Below are 12,550 nucleotides of genomic sequence, written 5' to 3' on the forward strand. Positions count from 1 at the left end.
CACATCCTTATGTTCCTGTACCAGGGTATCTGGTCGTCTGGTAGATGGGCAAAAGCTTCTCGTGGCGGGTGCTTGGGCCGTGAACCTTTAGGCCAGGCGCGAGAGGGGAAAGATGGGAGCCTGTTTTTCCATTTTCCCACTTCAGTCCCCCCTCTGGTCGACTTGTCGACCACAAACATATCCTTTTCGTTATCTCCTCTTACTCTCCATGTTTTAGTTATTCCTCCTAAATGTCCATAATGGTTAACATGATCTTCAAATGACCAATACATATATTCACAGATTCCTCCAGGAGTGCAGTATACCCATTTCCCTGTGTAACTCCTGGGGTTTCTTGGGTTCTCGACCTTCACCGATGGTGGGTCCAGGTGGTTGGTGATGATCTGGTTGCGCAATTCCTCTCTCTCTTGTATTATTGTGCCTGTGTGTTGGCCGTCATCTGCTGGCATCAGTGGGTGCATACCGACCATTTCAAGCAACTCGTCAGTGGTGCGTGCCTTCCAGGCTTTCCAAAATCTTATTATGATCAGTGTAGCTCCAGCCAAAATAATACAACCAACTATAATTTTCAGTCCATCTGACAGCCAAGATGGCATCCATGACCATAGTAGCGAAAACCAGCTCTCATCCTTTTTCACACCTTTACTTTCATCCACCATTTTGGAGTGCAACTGGGCCAATTGTGAAACTGCTTCTGTCAGTGTACCGTTGTCAGCATCGTTGGCAGGAATGAATGTGCAGCATGATTGTCCTATCTTTGCGCAAACTCCTCCTTCCATGGCAGTGAGGAGGTCCAATACATATCTGTTCTGCAGTGCTACCATCCTTATTGCTTGCAGCTCCTCTTTTATCGCGTCAAATCCGTTTACTGTAGAATTGATGGTCATCATAAGTTCCCATCTAGTTATATGGAGCCATTTTGTGTTTGGGTAAGCCTGTAGTCCCGGATGGATTATTGAGGAGAAGAACATTGCTGCTCTGCTGAATAGTCTGTGTTCTGGCGGGATTGAAGTGAGTGCTGTTTCTGACCTTCCCCATAGGTAATTTCCTGTCAGAGGTTCTCCTTGTCTTTTCCGTCTATTGAGGACAGTATCATTGCCGCTGGTCCTGTTCCCTGGCTCCTCTTGAGGTGGTGCAGATCTCTTATTTCTCTTGTCCCCTTCATCCATCTTGGGAAAGTTCGCCACATTCACATGCTTCTGGGGTACCACTAGTGATGGTACATTGACGTGCACCATCGTGCATACACCATTCCACAGAGGGGGCAGTGTGTGATATGCCTTTTCTCCACAGGCCCAGTAATGGTCCATTATCACTGCTGTTCCTGCACCCCCCTCAGGTAACTCCATCACACTTCCACAGTTGGTGTTGTATCCTACGTCCACCTCTCCTTTATGTTGGTAGCATACTTTAGGCGCAGTCAGCGGCAGTATTGTTATCGGGTCTTCATCCGTTTCTATCCATGTGAGCATAGGCACGTACTTGATCCAAGTCGTCCAACATCTGTGGTTGTGTGCATCGATAGTTGAAATAGTTTCTTTTGTTACCATGTTGCTGCCAACCACTCCTATTTCCCATTTGTTGTCCAAGTACACTTTCCCCGTTATCGTCACCAGTGGCCTCTCCCAGCATCCTAGTTTACCAGGAACTTCAGTGGCGTACCAATCACATGATAAATACTGCAGTGTCACTTTCTTTGTTTCTCCTTTTGCAGGACCACTTGTTATGTATCTGAATGCTTCAGCATGTAAACTGCTCTTGTGGTAACTCAAATAAGTCTTGAGGAAGTTGTTTTCGTATGGGTATGAGTCTCGTGTTTTCCACGTCATATGCACCACTGTCCCTTGAAATCTTCCCTTCGTTTGGAACAGTGCCAAGTATATTATGCATCATGCTGTTTTTTCGTCTATTTCTGTGGCAACAAATGTTCGAGAAGCACTCATGCCGTATGGTATTAATGAGCAAACATAGCAGCTGTCTTCTGTTGTCTGCTTACCAATGCGGGTCATGTGTTGATACCATATGTTGTTTGAGACGTGTGCTGAATCTTGTATATAATTGTCAATACCTTTATTATCTGAGTATGTGCTGCGTTGAACTCTATTTTGCTTGTGCGCAAATTTACTAATATCACCTGACGTAACACCTGTTGCAGCTGGGGACGGGGGTGTGTTAGGTTTGGGTACAGCAATAATATTGATAGCACAGCTGTACTGCCATACAGAGGCAGCTACGAACCCGGTGATTACCAAAATCCCTATTACTTTTATTACATATGCTAATTTCACCGGCATTTTGCACTTACCTTGCTGCAGTCCGGCAGCGTATTCTTGCGACGTTAGAGTTGCCCGCCTGAAAATTCTCAATATGCTGGTTATTAAATGTTAGTTGTTTTTTAAGCTCTCCCTATCAAATAGTCATTCAGTGCCCAGGCGAAGAGCTGTTCCCACGCTACTCTAAGCGATCTATCTCTTAGGGCAGGCAAGTATGGGTGGAGGTGGGGCATCGAATATTCTATGGCCAAAAGGAACGCTGTGTAGTAGACACGTACCCTTTTCCTTTTCAGGTACGTTGGCCTTTTTATTTCATATACAAATTGGTGTGACAATTCTTCTGGGTAATTATCGTCTGAGGGTACCATCTACTCCTGGCCAGTGAATTTGTTAGTTATCTACTTTTTTAGCAATACAATAATACGCGGTTCCTGCATGTGCGAGAGAAAAGAAAAGAGAGCATTCACGTGTTTACATGTGTATTTGTGCAAGACAATGTCCTTCAGTTCAGTTACTACTGTAATGGGGACAGGGGTCAGTGGATGGTGGGCAGGGGGTTTTTGGGTTCAACTGGTGGGCGTGGCTTTTACTCTTTGAGCGTGTGATCATGGGGTGGGCTGTATGGGGATCACCCCTTTCTTCTTCAGTTATTGTCTCTGGGGAGTCTGGGGAGTGACAAGGTATGGGAACACTTGAGCCGCTGGCTGTGGTAGAACTTTCTTCTTCCGTTGTCGATGTTGTTGCTGTTCTCTCAATGGACCTGTCGGTGGCGCTGGGGCGGGTCTGTTGTTTGTAGATCTTTACGTCGTGTAGGTGGTTCCAGGCACGCTTGTCCTGTATCTTTACTGCTCTTGTTGATACCTCCTCTACCAGATGGGGACCAGTAAAGCGTGGGCTATTCCATTTCCTATTGAAGTTGCGAAGTAGTACGTGGTCACCTTTAGCAATCTTACACAGTCCTTCCTTTTCCAGTTCTTTATCCGCGTCTTCTTGTTGGCTTCTATTAGACCCGCCCCGTGTGCGCTCGAGCTGTTGAGACACAAACACACACTAGTAATCAAAGAAGACACATATTGGTACATTTCATCACCCAGAACACTTGCAGTACTTTCGTGGTCGGTAAATGCTCTTGACGTTGGCGTTAGGGGAAGGCGCTTTTGACGTCCGGTAACCACCTCATGGGGAGTGAGGTGGTGGTCGGATCCCTGGCCTATTCCTTAGCTCAAATAATGCTAATGGAAGACAATATAACCAACTCCTCTTTGTTGTTTGCTGTATTTTTGCAATTGTCTCTTTTAATAGGCCATTCAGGCGTTCACATATACCGTTGGCCTGTGGGTGGTATGCACATGCAAATTTATGTTGAATGTTCAGCAGTGATGTAATGTGCTGAAACATCTCGTTTGCGAAATGTGGGCCATTGTCTGACCTTAACACCTCGCACACTCCCCACCTGGGGAAGACCTCCCTCACTAGGAATTTAGCTGCTCTAAATGCATCTGGGTGTGAACAAGGCCCTGCCTCAATCCACCTAGAAAATGGGCATACTACTACAATCATATACCTGTTTCCTTGACATATATTGATCATATCAACATAATCAATATGGAGATGCCGGAAAGGTCCCTCTGGCCAGGGTATAGTACCTCTTATCACCTTTAGAGTGTGGCCGGCCGTAAACTGTTGACATGTGAGACAATTACTGATAAAATTTGACACATGCGAATTTAACTCGGGGCAGAACCAGTCTTCCCTAATTCGTGCTGCAATTACTTCTTTGCCTGTGTGGGCTGGATGATGTAGTTGGTTCAGGGCGGTGTTCAAAAGTGCCAATGGTATTACAACCTTTCCAGTGCCACCCTGGCGCCATAGTGCGTCGGTTGGTGACATTGTACATCCTCTTTTTACCCATATTTCTTTTTCCGCCATTGGTGCAGCCGCTTGTAGCTCCATAATCTGTGTGGCCAGGAGATGGGTGTACCCTTCTCTTATCAACATCTCCTTAGCCATTCCCCTCCCTCTCCCTCTCTGTGACTCTGGGGGGTTCCATATTTCACCAAAGTATGCAGCATACTTCGCATGTGCGTCTGCTGCTGCGTTTCCCTTCGAGACGTGGTCCTCACCATTGGTGTGTGCGGTGCATTTCACTAAAGCTAATTCTTGGGGGTCATTAATTACTTCAATTAGTTCAGCCAATAAGAGGGCATGTTGCACTGGAGTGCCATCAGCTCTCCTAAACCCTCTTCTTCTCCATTTCGACAGCCCTGAGTGGACAGTGGATGTAACATATGCGCTGTCGGAACATATGGTCACCCGTTTGTCAAAGCTTTCCTTCAACGCCAAGATCAGTGCGACCAGTTCAGCTGCTTGAGCGGAGTAATGCTGTGGTAATTGTACACATTTCACTGCCACACACACCGGTACCTCCATCATTTTTACCACTGCAGCCCCAGTTCTCCTCACACCATCCCTCTGATCGATAGTTGATGACCCATCAATAAATAAGAGCTCACCCCCCTCTAGTGCGTTTTCCTCAACTTTTCTAGTACATGAGTATATTTCAGTTATTTGTGTACAGTCATGGGCATAATCTCCCTCCTCAATTACGTCTGCTAGGAACCTTGCAGGGTTAACCGTGCTGCATCTAACAATTGATAGTTCGGCTCTGGATAGAATGATCTCATAACCTGATGCTCTTTGCGTGGTTAGGGTCGATTTAGGTTTATTTAATATCGCAAAAAGTGCATGTTCCACAAATAGTGTAGTCGGGCACCCCATGGTGATTGCTGATGCTTTTTCTACCGCAAAAGCAGCTGCGGCGAGACCTTGTTCGCAGGGGAAGTGGCCTAACATTACAGGATCCAAGTGGCCACTGTAAAATGCTACTGGTTTGTAGCCCATGCTTGTTTTTTGAGCCAACACTGCTTTCATTACTGCTGAGTCGCAATGTGAAAATATAAAAAATTGCCGCTCATAGTCTGGGGATGTCAGTACCGGAGCAGTTGATATCGCATCTTTTAATTCATCAAAAGCTTCTTTCATTTCCATCGTCCACCCCAGTTTTTTCTCCCCTTTATTAGCTTCCCGTAACGCCTCAAGCAGGGGTCCTATGTACGAACTGTAATCAAATACCCAAGCTCTACAGTAGTTGCAGAGCCCCAGGAACTGCTGCAGTTCCCTTACAGTTTGTGGCATTGGAGTGGTCGAAATAGCTTGTGCTCTTTGTGGTGCGATCTTTCTTCCATGTTGGGATATAAGCTGACAATGTAAAGTACCTGTTCTTGACAGTACTGCATCTTTTCCATGTCTACCTTGTAACCTTTGTCAGCCAATATTGTCAACATCTTTAAGGAGTCCTCTCTGAATGTTTTTTCGTTTTTACTGCAAATTATTATGTCATCCACATACTGCAACACCGTGCTTTCTACTTCAATGTTACCCAAATCCAACTGTATCACTCTATTGAAAATTGAAGGTGATTCACAATACCCTTGTGGCAATCTGGTGTGCTTCCACTTAGTGTTTCTGTAAGTGAAGCTCGTCAGATCTTGTGAGTCTGGGTGTAATGGTATTGAGAAAAAAGCATTTTTAAGGTCGATCACTGTAAATCGTGATGCTTCTGCTGGAATGCCACACAAGATCGTGGCCGGGTTTGCAGCTACGGGATATTCCGCTTCTACTATGTTGTTCAAGGGCCTGAGATCCTGTATAAAGCGCCAAGACCCCCCTTTAGCCTTGCGCACTGGGTACACAGCCGTATTACATGGTGATTCTGAGGGGACCAATATACCATTATTTATAAGGGCCGTTATGGTTTCATATATGCCCTCATCTGCCTCTTTTGATAGTGGGTATTGTTTTACTCTGGGGAGTATTGCACCTTTTTTCAATTTTATTTTTACTCCCCCTATACTTTTTATGCAGCCCACGTCATAGGGGCCAGTAGTCCACAATGATTTGGGTACTTTTGACATATCGTCCTTAAAGAAAGGGACCGGGGTGCATGCGGGTGCCTCAAGTGCCATTGCAATTTTCTGTGCTACTTGTTTGTAGGCCACTCTTAGCCATATTTCCACACTCATCATAAACACCATTTCACCTTCCTCCTTTTCATCTGAAAACAGCTCCTCATCTGACACCTGGGTGAGCCTACATCCTTCTGCTAATGCTATCACTGCCCTCCATGCTCTTCCTTCTCTTTCTTGGGCATGTACAGCAATATAATCAGCTGTTGCAATAATGCTCTCAATATCCATTGAAACCACCTTCCCTTCTGGTTCATTAACAGGTGTTTCTGGTCTGAACAGATAGGCTGCTGGCCTCCTCCATATTTTCCCTTCTATCCCTGGCATCCATGCAATTGCCATGTCCGTTCCATACTGGAAGAGTTCACCATCTACTGGCTCCGCCCTAATCGCTGTCTGTCCACAGTATGCCTGCATAATCTGTCGTGCTGTGAGCATGTTAATCCCCGGAGTAGAGCAAATTATGCCGTCCTCAGTAAAGGAGATTGTCATATTCAACCTGTTCATTATATCTCTCCCCAGTATATTTACTGGTGAGGCACTATAATATAAAAGTGGAACTGACAGATCGTAATCTCCAATAGATAAGGGAATGTTATCAGTAAAGGGAACCAACCCTCTAGCCCCAGAGAATCCTTGGGTGTTCATGGTCTCGCCTGACATCTTAAATTTACCTTCCCTTATGCAAGACCGGGTCACCCCGGTGTCAACAAGGAATGATAATTTTTTGTCACCTATCGTTACCTCTATGCGTGGTTCCTCCGCACTATTAGGTGTTACTGACAGGATGGGACACACCAAGGCCGTCTGTGGGCTGTCCTATTGAGGGTACAACGACTGGCCATTTCCTGTGTAAGGGTTGTGTCCCAAAACCGTCACCCTACCCAGTTGTGTTTGTTGTGCTTGGGGTTGTTGTGTCATCGCTACCTGTTGTTGTGGCAGTGAATATGTCTGTGGCTGTTGTTGTGTTATTTGTTGTTGTTGTTCATTTCCTTGTGGCAACATTTGCTGTTGTGGTATGCCCTGCTGTACCTGTGCGGGCCTTGGTTGTCCCTGATCACTCCATGATGGTGTTCCTGGTCTAAATCTACACGTGCGTGACATGTGCCCCAATAGTCCACAGCTCCAACACACCGGTGGTTCCCTATTCTGCCATGGAAAGTTCCCTGTGTTGTCCTGGTATACTGGTTGCCCTGTGGGGTAGGAATTTCTAAATCCTCCCACCTGCGGTTGGGTACCATACCCGTACCCTCTCCCTCTCACAATTCCTCCTCTCCCCCTGTTATAATTATAATACCCAGCTCCTTGCATTGGGTATCCTCCTCCCATATTTGGCGTGTATGGTTGGAGTGGCGGCACCTGTTGTGTTGTAGTCTGTGAAGGTGGTATTTGGGAGCAATCTTGTGCAGCCACTACTTGTGTGGGGCTTTGGGTCATTGTTGTAGGTGTAGTTATTAGTGCCCCTTCCATTGTGTATTTAGTAAGCTTTTTCTGTACTAATTTAGCCTCTTCCGTTTTCCTGTCCTCTTCCTTTTGTTTCATTTTTCCTTGCCATGTCCTACAATGATGCACTATAGTCAGTTGTATTTCGGGCCATGGTTTTGCTTCCATTCCCACCACTTTCTTCAATTGTTTCTGAACTCCTTCTGGGAGCCCTTGTACCAGTATATGGTAAAATATTGCTGGTGTTTTATCCCATTGTTCTCTAGTTTCCATGCGCCACTTCTCTTGGATTTCCTGGATATAATCAACAGGATCTTCGTTCTCACGCATCTTGCGGGATGTAATTGCTCCTATATCTGATGTGTCTGGGTACTGTACCCTCAGTGCCTGCCATAGTGCATGTCTGCAGTTTGCGAACGGTGCCCCATCGTGCGATGTATTTGTTATTGTTACCCCATGAAATCCCGCTCTCTTCCAGATATCATCCGCTCTATCCCCTAATATTGATATTAACAGGCCCTTTACATCTCCTACTGCCAACTTCTGTCCTGCGGTGTGTTTTTCCATTTCATATATCCATTTACCCGCACCTCCACTTAATGATAGGAGCCTACATTTTATAATTTCTTTAACGGTCTGCTTCCAAGGAACATACTGTGGTCTAACCCCACCTCTCTCCAAAAGTGGCATTAAATTATGTTTTGTTTCACCCTTTGTATTCCATAATATTGAGTCCTCACACCCTTCCTCCTCTTTCCTTTCTTCCACATTTTCACTTACGTTTGTATTTCCCCTGCTCCTACCTCTTTCTTCTCCATCTTTTCCCCTTCTTTCATCTTTCTCTTTATTTAATGTGGGCATATGTATACCTCTTTCCTGCCTACGACTAGGGAGGTCTCTAAGCCGCCATGTATAGGGTGTCAGTTCGTCGGTGAAGAGCGCTAGTTTTATCTTGCGTAACGAACGTGAGGTGGTTGAGCATGTAGGGTGCGATAGGGGAGGGCGTGATGGGGATGATGGGGATGGGGATGTTGCGTCCTCATGTGCCTGTCTTTCCTCTATTCCTTTCTTTCCCTCCTCACTTCTCTCCAGCTCATCCTTTCTCCTACTGATCCATGGTGAGTCTATGTTGGTCCGGGTGATGTATAGTTTATCTAAGCTTTCCCTTTCACTGTTTCTTCCTTCATTTTCCACTCCGTCTTCCTCACTACAAAAGCTAGTCATAAACGGCACCCCCCACTCGGTCTTTTTCCCCTTGATCGTTACTGTTTGTAAATCTATTAGGTCCAGTTCTCCTCTTTCTCCTTTATCAACCGCTCCCCTTTGTGCTGACGTTGTTGCTACTTCTGTGTCACCATATACATCCCCCCATGTTCCAATCTCCCTTCCCCTATCCTCTCTTTCTCCTTCATACCTTTCTTCGATCTCCTTACTATTTTCCTCCCTTTTCCTTTTCAATTCCTCCATCACTTCACGTCTCATCTGTTCTAATATTGTTTCATCCTCTTTCTTCCTTTCCCATTTTGCCCTTTCTTTTTCTACTATACTCTCCATCACCCTCCCTTCTTCGTATTTCTTAGTTGATTCTGATATTAACCTCCTCCTCCATATTGCCATTTCTTTTTCTTTTTCTTCTTCTTCCCTTTTCTTTTCCCGCAGTACTACTCTTGATACCCTTTCTGCTGCTGCTTTTACCCTGTCAGCTTCTCTCCTTTGCTCCTCAGTTCGTTCCCTTATTTTTTCCAGTTTGTTCTTACCTTCTTTCCTTTCCCTCGCTCTCTCTCTCTCCTCCCTCTCAAGCTGCTTGATCAATTCATTCTGTTCATCCCTTAATTTTGCTAATCGTTCCTCCAAAATCTCTTCCTTTTCTCTTAACAGCTCTTCCCCCCTCAATTCACTCTCCCTGGCATTATCCTCGTCTGTTTTCTTTACTACCTCCTTCTTTTCTCTAGTTAATGAAACTCGTAATTTTAATAAGTCTGGTCATCTCCAATCCTCCCCTCCCCTGCTGGCATTTTCCTATGAGCCACATATGGTGGAGGGCTGTATGCCGGGTTCGAGTATCCCTCAGCCGCCCTTAACTGTCCTCTTTCTATTTCTCCCAATTCTCTTAAAGGGTACAACCCCCCTCTCTCTGTTTTTGCTCCCGTTGCTATGGGTACATCATTGCTCGGTTCCTTTTTTATTTCATCTGCTTTATTATTCTTTTCTCCTCCCTCACCTCTGTTTCCCGTGTTCTTTGGGTCCTCATTCCCCTGTTTCCCATCCTCTCCTTCCTCCTTAATCTCTGCTTTTTCTGGTATTTCCCCCATAGTGAATATTCCATTTGGTCCTGGTCGGGACCCCTGGAACATCCTCCATAAGTTAAACACCTCCACGTGGTTTGCCAACTTCTTCCCTTTATACGTATTGTGCAGATGATTTAATAGTGAATGTTGGGCATATGGATCGAAGCTACCGTTAGGCGGCCATGGTGTTAACATTTTGTTATCCGTCCCCTGGGTCCATTCTATGCTATACTTAATCAGTTTCTCCCTATGGGGTGGCAGTGTTGTGCATATGTATTGTAGTGGCGTGGTGAGGGTGTTCCCCCACCCTCCCGATCCTGTTCCATATGACATAGTAGCGCTCTACTTGCTACCCTTCCCTAATCTGGTATCAGTTTATCCCACTAATAGTTTACAATATGCAGCCTTATATCGTTACCTGGCCCCGTAAGTTTGGGGACTTACGATAGTCCGCTTTAAGGAAAATTATAAAAATATAGTATGTTACATTTGTAGATTTTCCTCTGCCTTTCTTCCTTTATACAACACCCTTACGGCCCCCTGCGGCCGAGGCGTACGTAGCCCCCTGCGGCTGCGTACCCCTTATTACGTTCTTATACAGTCGTCCTGTTTTCACGCGCTCCTCCCCCTTCTACACTTGCCGTGGCCGGCGTTCTCCGTGCGCAGCCACGTTCCCTGTTTCGCCTTTCCTCGATCAACTTGTTTATCGTTTATCTCCGTTTCCACTCCCTTACCATAGTTCTCTTCCCCACCACTCTCAAAACGAAGATGCCTCGTGCTTGCGATATCCTATGAAAACCCTACTGGTGACGTCACCAACCTCGTAGAGCTACTGGTAAGTTCTTCGTATATTCTTTAAACCCAAAATACACCTGCAATCTACCCCCGTTAACCCCACAGCTGTCTTCCTGTCACTCCTGGAACAAGGTAATCAAATGAACAATATAATCGGACTGCGCACGCTGCGTCGCCTCGCGTGTGATACGCCCCTCGACAGGAGGGCTTAACCAGCCAATTATCTTCCGTATTGGGCAACTACCTAGCTACCGCCTACAGGGAAACGTCATCTACCTATCGAGTGTCTTGCTCGAACAATAGGGATCCTCATCTACTCATTGACCAATAAATGCCAAATCGTAGGAAACCACACACACACACACCCTTACACGTAGTCGCGAACTAGACCAATCAGTTTCTACGAGCGGCCGCACGTGATGTTTTTATGCTCCGCCCCCTTCTCTCGCGTTACGTAGCCAACTGCTCTCGCGCTTGTTCAACTACCATTCATTCTATTTCTAACACTAAACTGTCAAACCTTCGCCGTTCACCTGTGCAACACCTCCCACCTCCCGTATTTAATTCCTCCCCCCTCCCTCACAATTTCACATTGTTTGTTGTGCGTGGCATGCTCACCAAGTTCTCCTGATGCGGGGCCGCTCGACTGCGTGCACCCCTCCAAGCGGCTCACCACCTCCCCTCGTCTGGACCACGTCTGGACACTCGCCAACCGCGGGCGGGATACTTCTCAACCGGCTCCCGAGGGCCAATATCCGGATTGCGCTGTCCGGTCTTCTTGCAGTTCCACGATGGTCCTGTAGTCCTCAGAAGGGGGCAACGGCAGAGGGGGCCGCGCCACCGGGCCTCCCCACAACCGGAGTGCTAGGAAAAAGTAAAAAAAATAAAAATGGCGATCTTAAGCATATCTCAGCAGTGCCTCCAACTTGTCGGGGGGGGAAATTCTGCCGGGGTCAGCCGGGCCGTCCGCAGACCTCCGGGCAGGGAGGCCCCAACTCCTCCCGTATATCCAAAAAGAGATAGAGTATGAGACACACACAAGAAGCAAGGTGACTCTGCTGCTTATTAAACACAAACGGCAGGGATGGGTCAAGGATCATACGCGTCTGACCTAACACACACACAATCGTGGGGCTCGCAGGCCCTTTTTACTGTAGTATGACGCGCTACTTGCGTCACTTTAGAAAGTTAACAAAAAACCTATCGCCACTCTTAATTGGTTGCTCGAGTGGTAGGGTTAGTATAGCATACGTATAGAGAATAATATGAGTGGACGAGGGTTAGTCAGGTGATATATCTGGGTTGTCCCTACAATTAGATACATGAGAATTGTTACATGAAGACTCCTAATGATTGGTTGATGTTAATGGCGCCAGTGATAAGAACCCCATGTTCTGATTGGTGCGCCCGTGAGCTTCCCAGCCTGGTACCATCGCTGTTCCCAGCTCTCGGTGTACCTGCAATGTGCAACAATGTTTCACTATGGGTGCATGCAGACAATGTGAAGACTTATTCATGAGCTGGACGGCCGACTACTCCCACTGTCGCAGATGTCCATTGATCCTTTCAAGTGTATCTGCCTGTGTCTTGTAACGAGGGATCCAGACGCCGCTTTCCTCCTGGGCTTGGCATCTCGTCAGGTTCGGCTTGGTCACGTGAGGTGGGACCGTGTTTGAGGCAGAATTCTGCACAATTAATATTGTTTTTCCACTGTGCGCCTGGTTTA

This window comes from Ambystoma mexicanum, chromosome 1p (genome assembly GCF_040938575.1).
Source record: "Ambystoma mexicanum isolate Mex_15411 chromosome 1p, UKY_AmexF1_1, whole genome shotgun sequence".
In the NCBI taxonomy this organism is placed as follows: Eukaryota; Metazoa; Chordata; class Amphibia; order Caudata; family Ambystomatidae; genus Ambystoma; species Ambystoma mexicanum.